The 12,500-nt window shown below is 31.7% G+C and overlaps 1 protein-coding gene across 5 annotated transcripts in view; it reads left to right on the top strand.

Annotated features, from left to right (window-relative positions):
* Positions 1-12,500, top strand: part of LOC137625715 (uncharacterized) — a 294,152-nt gene that overhangs the window by 141,826 nt on the left and 139,826 nt on the right. Inside the window, exon 1 of one of the 5 annotated variants that reach the window (XM_068356617.1) lies at positions 8,269-8,421. The exons of 3 other annotated variants lie outside the window; for them this stretch is intronic. The gene's annotated coding sequence lies outside the window, so the exon portion shown is untranslated. Of the gene's footprint in view, positions 1-8,268; positions 8,422-12,500 lie in introns of those variants that run through there. One more of the 5 variants, XM_068356625.1, reaches the window with a different exon arrangement.

Raw genomic sequence — 12,500 nt, 5'->3', positions numbered from 1 at the left:
GGTCAATAGGTCTACACATAACAAAACTTTATTAAAAAAAAAAAAAGATAATGCCATTTTACGTTGAAGCAATCAATGTGCGTCTTATATTTTATTTTGGTATTTATATTTCTACCTAGAAGACGCATTAAAAGCAGGAAAAATTTGTTTTTTTTTCGGTATTCAATACTTAACAAAATTGATCCAGGTTAACATTTTGTTTCCTATATTGCCTCACTAACATTATTTTATTGGTAATCAATTTTGACATTCGATGTACTGTGTGTTTTTTGACGTAAGAGAGACTCGTTTTTCCAATTGATGCCGAATTATGTTAAATTTGCAATTACAAAAAAATTTCAAATAAAGCGTAATAAAATTATATCATCAATTGAGCTGACCTCATTCCCTAAAACATATTCTTTATTTGTGGATTAGATTCCCCGTATAAAGTCAGCCCGATTTTCCACCGAAGGCCAGCTGAGAAAATTTTTAAAACCATTTAATTCTATACGTATTTTCCTTCCACCCATGATTCACCCATGGTTTTGGTATTTTATGAATTTGGAACTTCATCTTTATAGAATTAAACTACGAAAGGGTAATAAAAAGATATTTGATTTATACAATTCACTATGTTGATATGGTGCCAAATCATCTTTGTAATATTCTAACTTTAAGATCATAGCAAGAAAAATGTACCTCTATATAAATCAAATTATGGCTCAACCCCACTTGCATCACCCTTACTAAAAACTAAATTTCCAAACTATTCTCTACCATGATTAGCTATCTAACTACCGTCATTTTTCCTTAACTCATCTTCCCTATCAGCTTAAAAAATGTTTGCCATCTCCAAGGTTTGTGTTTGATAGTTTTCTCAAGATATATGATCCCTCAAGAATTCTTCTTCAGGAGATATTCTAGAGAGGCCATTTTGACGCAAAAATTGTCTGAATTTCATTGCTATCACATTTGGATTTGCGCATAAAGAGGTTTACTTTATCAATACTAATACTTGACGTGCCAACACGTAGCACATAAAACTTACATCCTGCGACTACATTTTTCTTTTTTTACTTTCCTTTGCTCACCAAATTCTTTGTAGTCTGATTGTTGAAGAACTGCTTGGATTACAAACAGGGAATATATAAAGTCCTACCAGTTCATTGTTCATGTTTCTACCATAATACTAAAAAAATTTTCCCTGTCATATGTCGAAGGTAGTATTTAATGTTCATTTACTGCGCATGATTGATGATCCGAAATATATCAGTAATAGGTCTTCTGTTTTCTTCTGATTGCTCCTCGATTCTTGTGTGGTAGGTTTCCTATCTTGACAATTCGTGAGGAGATTCTGCCTACTTTCGTTAATTAAATTAGCTCAGTAGGTCTGCATTAATGTAATAATTTCTTTTTTTTTTCATTCAGTAGAGACCTCTTTTAGATATTTGACTTCCATTTGTTCCAAGGTTTTGACAGATCTTTTATTTGAGGTCATGATTATATATTCATAATGTTTAGTCAGATGATCGGGATTTGTGAGAATTGATTGAAATATGTAAGGAATTCCCGTGAGATAATAGGATGTTGAATTATAATCTCCATTGAAATAATATTTTCATTTGTCCTCTTCGGATCTTTGATCCTGGTTACAAAACAACATCCGATTTTTCTTTTTCATTTTTTTTTTACCATAGTAGACAATTTTTCTTTTTTTTTTCTTTTACTATAGTAGACAGAAACTCCTGTTTTAGCTTTGTTATATGAACAGATGTAAGATATGTTACTTCTGACACGTCAGCCTTGTAAGTTTATGATGTCTCGAGCAACTTGTTCACTATATTTTCCTGATTTTTTAACTCTACAAATGATAATCATGCATCTCTCTGACAATCTTGTTGCCTTTCGACCATAAGGCACAATACTACATAGTATTCTAGAAATTATATTCCAGTTGTTGTAATTTAGGTTGTGGAATGATCTTCCTAATCAGGCAGTTGAATCTGTGGAACTTCAGAAGTTCAAACTATTTGCGTTTTTTTCTGTTGATCAGGTTGACATAAGTCTCGATATATAGTTATATATGACTGATCTGTTTTAACGTTGTTACTAATCTGAAAATATTTCATGTTTCTATGTATTACTAACTGTATATATAGTTTATTTGCTATTCCCTTATTCACTTTAATGATTGGGCAACTTTTCTTGTTGGAGCCCTTTGGCTTGTAGCATTCTGCTTTTCCAGACATGGTTGTAGTGGCTAATAACAACAACAACAACAACAACAACAATAATAATAATAATAATAATAATAATAATAATAATAATAATAATAATAATAATAATAATAATAATAATAATGGTGATAGTGATAATAATGATAATAATAATAGGAAGAACACTTAATCTTTTTCTTTTTCTTTTTTTGTACAAGCCAGGGTTATTGAGTGTGAGTTCCATCTTTGATATTAGTACAAAGCCAGTAACGCCTTTAAGTCTTTCCTTCACAGTGTAAGCTGCAACTTTCTTTCTAAGATTTGTCAAATCATTTGCAATTTCTTCAAGTGCTGTGGCACCCAATGCCACATTGAAGAGCTTGCATTGTTCCAACTATGTTATGCGCAGTGTAAACCTCTCTTTACTTCAGGTTTAAATGTGTCCTCTCTCTCTCTCTCTCTCTCTCTCTCTCTCTCTCTCTCTCTCTCTCTCTCTCTCTCTTTCTCTCTCTCTCTCTCTCTCTCTCTCTCTCATCGAAAATTTTGCACCCTGGAACTTTTGAATGGTAATGTTTGGTAAGCACTCGCCCCAAGGAGACCAGGGCTTGATTCTCCTCCTTGGAATTTTGATGGTTTTATGAATTTTTGGTTGATGGTTTTGTCTCCATTTGTGAAGTATCCATTTGCCCAGTTTTTAACTGTTCACTTGGTCCAGAATATGTCTGATCAGTCTTGACAAGAAATAAAGCAAACATTGCCATATATTTGACTTTGTGCTGGCATCTTAGGAAATGAACAAATTAATCCTTTTGAGTATGCATTGAACACGGTGACTATATTTCTCTTTACTGCTTCATGATATTACACCTTTCATCTATAATACATAATACAGGGTAGTTTTTCCTAATTATTTACAGTGACAACATTATGGACCATTCATTATAGCAGGTCTGTTACATTTTCCGATTGTCCATATTCTGTGATGCGGGTATGAATGACTTGATAGTCGCAAATATTTGTCATATTTTGGAGGAAGGCCAATCTGTTCTAAATAAATCCAGTCCATCCTGAAACCTTTTGTTCCTCTACTTCAAAAATCCTTTCATCTCTGAATTGACGTAGAGTTGGTATTCCCTGGTCATAATCTGCAACACTGCTAAATGTGCATATTTATATGATCTTTCGATCGATCTGAAAACATTCTAGAATGTTATTAACTATAAGATTTTTTTGAGGTCTGTATTTTTCCCATGTATAACATGGACTTCCTTCACTAATGAAAATGCTTAAATTCAGAGTGTAAGATTAAAATCTTAATTCAAAAGCATATAGATATTGGTAAGGGTTTCCGACCGTCAGATTATGATTAATTAGATCATCATAGTAAGCAAGATACAATAAAGGTTTTATTACGCTGCCATCCAAATTCCCCCACCCCCAAAATTTGGACTTTTCTTACTAATTGAACAAAAACTTATTGTTCATTAAATCCTTATTCCTGATATATCAATCTCTGGTACCGTTGTTCAATTAACTAGTTATGTATGCTTATAAATTTATACATAATTCTGGACATCCTTTACATTCAGATCTTCCCATACAATATCATCCACTATGTAGTGCCAGGTTTGCTAAATTTTCTTTCCCGAGGCTCAATATTCTACAGCATTCAAGGAGTACAATTTCGGTTGTGCCTAAACTGTAGAATGATCTAATCAAATATTTGAGTTGGTAGAACGTCGTAAGTTCACATTTTCCTCAAATGCTTTGTTTGTTTTATAGTATATGTCACTTATTTTTTTAACAAAGGTTTTTCCTTAACCTGTGTTATTTTGGCTATTTTTTTTTTTTTTTTTTTTTTGTTATAGTTTATTCCTTGCCTCTTCGTTTCATTTCTGCATTAGGCTGATAAGATGCATTCTTCTTTTTCAACTAGGGTTGCAGCATGGATGATAATAATAATAATAATAATAATGATAATAATAATAATAATAATAATAATAATAATGATAATAATAATTAACGATCATCTTAAACCTACCGGGAAAATTTCTGTAATAAGTTCGCTATCATGTTGAATTACCAGCCGACAATTGTTAGTTCTTAGCATGTTTCCTCTACATGTGGAACAAATGTGTAAATGAAGTAAGATTTTTAGATATCCACAATCTATTAATGTCTATTAGGTTGGTAGCGGTTAGAGTATCTTTAGTGTGTGGAAGTTGGAAGAATGATATCATCATTATTGCCATTAGAAGTACAGGTTTCTGGAAAGTTTAAAATTAGGTTCTTTACTCGTATATATGCTTCACCTGTTATGATATGTATTTTAATAGATATTTTGGTCATCTCTGCGTGGTACTTTGAGCAACTGTTTTAATAATATACGTTGTAATAGTAGAGGAATGAATTAACAGATTCCATCTGAAAAATGCTTGTTATACGGTTTCCTTCGAAATATTTATCATTTGCTTTCAACCTTTTTCCATCCTACTCAGAAAATGTATATCTACTTCAATCTAAAAATGACACACGACAATCGTAGTTAAATACACTTCAAGTTCTATTTAGAGGTGAAATGTTTTCAAATCTCCAACGGGTCTTTACGTTCAAACGATTTTAATAATCAGACATTTTAAATCATATGAGTCATATTCTAGTTTATTGTATATATGCAATAAGACGGGTATTTTGGCGTTTTACGTACCATAGACTTTTTGTTAGCAATAGATTTACCGATTCTTGCTGTGTGCAAGGAGCTTAGTATTGCACATTTTATGAAATAAAAAATAAGAATTCAGGACGAACAACATTTTTAAAACACACTCCAAGAGTTGGTGTTATTTATTTTGCGTGTGTAATTCCATGTGGGATATTTTTATGGAAAATCTGTCTGTCTGTCTGTCTGTATATATATATATATATATATATATATATATATATATATACTGTATATATATATATATACATATATATGTTTATATGTATATATATGTATATATAGATATATATATACTGTATATATATATATATATATATATATATATATATATACATATATATATATGTATATATATATGTATATATAGATATATATATGTATATATATATACTGTATATATATATATATACATATATATGTATATATGTATATATATGTATATATATATATATATATATATATATATATATATATACGTATATATATGTATATGTATATATGTATATATATATATATATATATATATATGTATATATATATATATAAATTTATGTATATATATGTATATATATATATTTATATGTATATGTATATATATACATATATATATGTATATATGTATATATCTATGCATATACATATATATATATACATATATATGTATGTATATGTATATATATATATATATATATATATACTGTATATGTATATACGTATATATATCTATGCATATACATATATATACATATATATATGTATGTATATGTATATATACATATATATATATATATATATATATATATATGTATATATACTGTATATGTATATACATATATATATATATATATATATATATATATATATATATATATATATATATGGTATGTGTGTGCTGTGTATGAGGAGTTTGACATGTGCCCCATTATTTTGCCACCGCCAGAACAATCACGGACTTTTCGAAAGTGATGTGCGTTTGTCTAACTCCATACATTTTCCCTCGCCTTAATAGATGGCCAAGGAAACGATATATTATTTATAATGTTTTTTTTTTTTTTAATTAATAGCCTGGCGTGAAAGGTAGATGATAGTTACTGAATATTCTTAAAGTTTTATATCATTGTATTAAACGTAGTGTTGTGAATTATAACATCATAGCTTGTTGGCTAACGACGTTCAATGTCGTTTGCTTTTCTTGGTTAAATTTTTTAATAACAAATGATGTTTTTTTATGATACCTCAGCGCAACATCTTGTATATATAAAAATTTTGAGGGTCATTTGTTTGTTTAACTCAATAGATGAAACGCTCCAAGTTTGAACAAATATTTTCAATCATGTTACAAAAATCTCTCTCTCTCTCTCTCTCTCTCTCTCTCTCTCTCTCTCTCTCTCTCTCTCTCTCTCTCTCTAGTGTGTGTGTGTGTGTATTCATCCCTTCTCATAATAATTTGATTTATTTATCCCTGCGAAAGGAAAAGATCTGTAATTATAAACTCGTAATTTAAAAAGGATTGTGTATGTGTGTTTGTGTGTTCAGCCGACATATAAATCACTGAAACGTCACGCATGTGTCAAGCACCTGGTGTGTAATTTTCTGAAAATTTTGCATCTCCCTTTTAGGAAAGCTGCTTCGGTGGCTGGAACCTTTTGCGCCATCCTGTATCTCTCAACGTCACAGTCCTTTTTGCCGTTTGGTCTCCAAAAGTTAATACGATTTTGCAAAGATAGCTTAGTTTGGTGTTGGCTAATTTATTTCAAAAACGTATCCTTGTAACTTGTACTGCCTATATTTTTTGAATGATTGAAGTTCTCTCATGGCTAATTGCTTTTGAGTTTTCTATTAATATAAATCTTTACGCAAATGCCTATAAACTTCCTTCTGCTACAATACTGGCTTTTTAAATGGCCGGTATTAGAGTTATTTCTATCCTTTTCTTTTCTTCCTGTTCGATTACAGAAGGTGATAAGTTGCCACATAACTATTTTATGTTACCTTGAATCTTTTAGAAATTCATCAAAACCAACGATTGTGTGAAGTACTTTGATCGCTCAGTCTTGCAACCCAGTCTTGTAGATTATAGAAAACACAAGCTAGATTTCTCTGCCTAGTGCCTCAGTAAAATTTTATGCGGTGATAATGACTTTAAGAATTATTCCAAGTCTCATATGATGAGCGAAAAATAAAACATTTGCAGATAACGGTCAGATTTTGTACCGGGAGGAAAAACGTTTCCTTAGTCATTTATCATTAATATGATTAAATGTGACACTTGACTGGAGAAATATTCAAACAGTTCTAGGAAATTTCAGTTCAACGAAGTATGGAGCTTTTGCTCAATAAGTTGGTTGTTCTATTAATATTATCAGATTTTTCTTATAAAGGGGATTATTTTGACTTGCAAAGCTACCGCGTATTATCCTCTATTTGTAAAAAGGGAAATTTTTGTCCAATCTTACAGATGTTAAACGTGTATTTGAAGCTGTGTACAACGCTGCACTTCTTTATTTTTTTTTTAATTAGATGTTTAAAGCCGTTGTAAGACCCGACCCGTCTTGCACCTTTTGATCTCTCTCTCTCTCTCTCTCTCTCTCTCTCTCTCTCTCTCTCTCTCTCTCTCTCTCTCTCTCTCTCTCTCTCTAAAATTCCCCAGTGCTCTACACAGCTCATTGTCGCGCGTTGGCTAAAAAAAAAGCATGTGATAGATATCTAGTCAATTAGTAACTAGACCAAGACTTATTGTAAACTATTCAATTCAGAGAAAACTATTTTATCTTTCGAAATCTGAAACATTTTGAGTCTGTAGAGGGAATCTCGTATCATAAAAAGTTTTTCCTTCTTCAGCAGATGTACGAGTAATTTTAACATAGGATTCCATTGCATATTTTATTATTATTATTATTATTATTATTATTATTACAAACTTGAGTGTCAAGAAAAGAGGGATGTATCGTTTTGAAACATTTGCTCTTGGTCCAAATTTTGAAGAAGGTGACCGTTGCTTTGTTCTGCTTGTTGTTGTTGCCAGGGAGGTAATTGTCAGTGCAAGTCGGTGTCCTAATAAGTGAATAAACTGTAGGAGTAGAATTGACAACGTCGGGGATAAGAGTGGGAGAACTCGTTCCGATAGCACTGTGGAGGATCGAAGGAGGAGAAGAAGGAGGTAGGATCAAGTGTAAAGGCTTACAAAACTGTGGGCGGATCCTTATGGGAGCTCTTGGAATCAAAACGAGGGTCATATAGGATGCAGCAGCGAGTACCCGGGATGAGGGATAGCAGGAGGGTAAGGATATCCTGCTAGGACTCACTCCCCTTTCCTCCTGTTCTGCCTCCCTACGAACCCTCTGGGCGCAGAGTCCTTGTGAGTCTCCTTCGACTTGCCTGGGAGTCTGCTGCCTCCGAGTGTGTGTGGAAGAGTCTGGCCAGTTAGCCTCTGGGCCTGGTGGAGTTTAGCAGTGCGTGAGGTGTTGCTCCGGGGCGGTTTCCTTTAGCACGTAATGCCTGGTGGGTCTCTCTCTCTCTCTCTCTCTCTCTCTCTCTCTCTCTCTCTCTCTCTCTCTCTCTCTCTCTCTCTCTCTCTTTTTTCTGCTAATGAGTTTGTCCTGGCGTTGCCATTGTGATGGAGGAGCGTCATTTTTTCGCTCCCGAGTAATGTTGCAGAGTGATAATTATGATTTACTTAGTGATAACCTGTACTCGAATTTGTAATATTTATGTTATTCTTTTTATTATATATATATATATATATATATATATATATATATATATACATATATATATATATATATATATATATATATATATATATATATATATATGTGTGTGTGTGTATATATATATATATATATATATATATATATATATTATATTTATATATATGTGTGTGTATATATATAAATATATATATATATATATATATATATACATATATATATATTCATATACATATATATATATATATATATATATATATATATATATGTATATATATATATATATATATATATATATATATATATATATATATATATATATATGTATATACTTTAGGCCATATATATTGCGATGTGGAGGGAAAGTAACTGATGATCACAGCGCATATACATATATATATCTTTACCATTGATGAACTTAGTTAGTGCTGTGATATCTGCGTCAATTGGCCTTTGAGGAAACGTTACATTTAGATAATCCCACGTGCATTTATAAATTGATCCAACCAGCAATTACCAAAGTTCGCTTTCAATCTACGCATCGCCCCTAGATTTGTGAATTCTGACGTCCAAGTGCAGCAAAGAGGATTTAGAAAATTCTCTCTGTCATACTACGTGAAAATGTTCACATTAAGTTGGTAATTATTAATTGTTGTTGCACTGAAAGCTCGTCTTGTTACCCCAAAAGGTTTCGTTGTGGAGAAATGAAGTTGGGATACATTGATTTATTCATTACGAGAAATATCTTACCTGGTGTTACCTGTCTTTGTATATGATTATATTAATTCATCAGCACTGATTGATAAGCCGTTGAAGGCGTCCCAATACTAGATCACTTGAAATCATCACCGCCGAAAACTTCATCCTGAATATTGGTGTTCATTTAACGGGTCTTGCACTGATTAGGTCTGATTCGTTCTTGTATCATTCACCGTCGGGTTCTACTTAAATATAACCTTTTATTTTACATTTTGGAGTGTCTTTTAAGTTCTTGGTTGTTTACATTCATGTTATGCGCGCTTTTCCCCATTTATTGTCTAGATTGATCATCGATTACTAAATTGTTTTGTTGAATTTATTATCTTTAAATTAATCAATCATTTAATGGCCTTTAATTTGCCGAATATGCTGGAATGCGATAGCCTTAAAATGCCAATTTATTGAATACTGGATATCTTTTAATTCATTATTATTATTATTATTATTATTATTATTATTATTATTATTGTTATCTTTGTTGTTGTTGTTGTTGTTGTTAGTCTACGCTATCGACAGATCCATATTTTGTATTATCTGCAGCATTTTAGTTAAACAGGAATGCTCTTTTGTGTGTGAATGTGGAAATAATCTAAATTATTTTTTTTTCTGCTTATTTTAGAACATTGAAGGAATTTCCTTATTTTGATGATAGTTTTTATTAGGTTTAGATTTTGAAGATGTTGAGAACGAAGTTGATTGTTGTTAAGTTCGCAGTACCCCTATATATGGAAAAAAGAAAGAATGAAAAAAGAGTAAGAAATTAGTAAAAGTGAGATTATATAAGTAGAAAATAACAATTAACAGCTAAAAGAAATAACTAAAAACAGGAAGTAAAAGGTAGCAGTGTATGAATGTACCTTTAAACAAGAGTACTCCAACCCCAGAATATCGGTGATAAGAAAATCCGATTTATGTATACCAGTAATTATGGATCGATTGCGAGCATAAATTTACCTTTATTTTAATCTTCAACTATCCCTTCGAGCCGTAGTTAATTGTGCACCGTTCACAAAATAATCCTCTGACGGAAGAACTAAACAAAATTGGAGAGGAAAATTTATACCAAACTTCGAAGGATTTATTTCTCTTACTTTACTTTAAGGGCTGTATTCCTGGTCCTATCATACAGGGAAACCCTGTGCTTTACAGGACCTGTAAGATCTGTTTGTGGTATACATTCTTTTGCATTTAGCGTATCACACAGAGTATACACATTATGAAAAAAAAAAAATTCTTCTTGAAAGCCTTATCATCTTCAGTCTTTCGGATGTTTAGTGGGGGCTTATTGTATAGTCTCGGGGCCACATATTTTGTCCAAAGTATTTTTATATTGAATTATTAGTGTATCATTTTATTGTATAATTTTCATTGCTAATATCATGATATACATTATGGCATTGGTGACGTCTATTCAGCATTTATTATAAAACTTTCTTGGTATAAGGTTGTCATACAATTTGCCGCCGCCCCCCCCCCCCCCCTCCCCCCCCCACCCACCCCGAAGACAATCTCAGTTTTGTGTAACAATAAAAAAGTTGTTTACTAACTTTAATGCGTGGCATTGTTGTGAACTTTTACTTTGAAGAATGGAATGTCGCATTGATTGGCTGTGGGTTAGGAGAATTTTCTCTTCTTTTATATAAAAATCCATTTTAGCGGTGCCTCATGCGTCTATATATATATATATATATATATATATATATATATATATATATATATATATATATATATATATATATATATATATATATATATATATTGCAATAATATATTTTAGTAGAGAAAACAGGAAGACGAGGAAAGAATCAGTCCAGTCATTGTTGATTGTGGGTGTGTTGGAATGTTGCTTGAGCTGTCGGTCGAGGAAAATAATCCGTTCTGGTGGAAGAGAAGAAGTCTTTCCTTTTGGTCTGGCAATTCTCTGGCTCTCATTTTCATTGTAATCCTACATAGCCCAATATGTCTTGGGTTAGAGTTCCCTTGCTTGAGGTTACACTCGGGCACATTATTCTATCTAATTTCTCTTCCACTTGTTTTGTTAAAGTTTTTATAGTCTATATAGGAAATGTTTATTTTAATGTTACTGTTCTTAAAATATTTTATTTTTCCTTGTTTCCTTTCCTCACTGGGCTATTTTCCCTGTTGGGGCCCCTGGGCTTATAGCATCCTTCTTTTCTAAATAGGGTTGTAGCTTAGCATGTAATAATAATAATAATAATAATAATATATGTGGCACAAAAGTTTTTTTTTTTTTTTTTTAAACCACTGTTAGGCCATAGTTGCTTCGGTTTATGCCTTTTACTTTCCAATCGTTTCCCCCGATCTCATTTGATTATTATTTTCCTCTTTTTAATTTTACTTTGCAACAAGTTTCATCCCATATCCAGGAGTAAATCCTAAAAGCGATTCTCAAGAGACCATAGAGATGTGCGAGTGTTTTTATTTATTTATTTATGATATCATTTATATTATTATTATTATTATTATTATTATTAATATTACTATTGGAGAGAATCATCTCCGAAAGAGTAGAATTTGTCATTATGAAAGATTCTATTTTTCTTTCAATTTCGACATCATCAACTTAGAAAAAAATCTGCCTCGTTAGATAAGAATTCATTCACCTCGGAAATCTTGGATTTTCTCTTAACATAACAGAATTCCTCTTAAATATAAAAGTATTCTTATCTCATAATAAAGAATTTCTCCTAAGCGAACCCCCTCTGACTCCCCGTGGTCCTAGCTTAGGTGGGGAAGTGTTTGCGCGCTGATAATGTGTGTACAGAGCATATTTAAAGGACACAGGTGTACATGTTTTGTTTCTAGGACATACCGCAATGAAGCGTCCCTCGCCGCTGTCGAACGTGTATGACCTTTAGACCTTTAAAATGAGAAGGAAATCTTATCGGGTCTTAATATCTTTCCTGTTTATTTTCTTTTTGTTTTCTTATTTACAATATTCTCTTGTCAAACCTAAAACTATAAGGTGTCTTCTGACGATAATCTTAAATCTTTAGTGAAGAGAACTTGGTAATTAGTATTTAAGTTCTCCCGATCTCTGTGAATTTATAGTTGTTTTCCTCTTTTTATCCTTTCTATTCATGTGGGTGC

This window comes from Palaemon carinicauda, chromosome 2 (genome assembly GCF_036898095.1).
Source record: "Palaemon carinicauda isolate YSFRI2023 chromosome 2, ASM3689809v2, whole genome shotgun sequence".
In the NCBI taxonomy this organism is placed as follows: domain Eukaryota; kingdom Metazoa; phylum Arthropoda; class Malacostraca; order Decapoda; family Palaemonidae; genus Palaemon; species Palaemon carinicauda.
The sequence above is the reverse complement of the archived record's forward strand: the minus strand, read 5'-3'. Positions and strand labels throughout refer to the sequence as shown.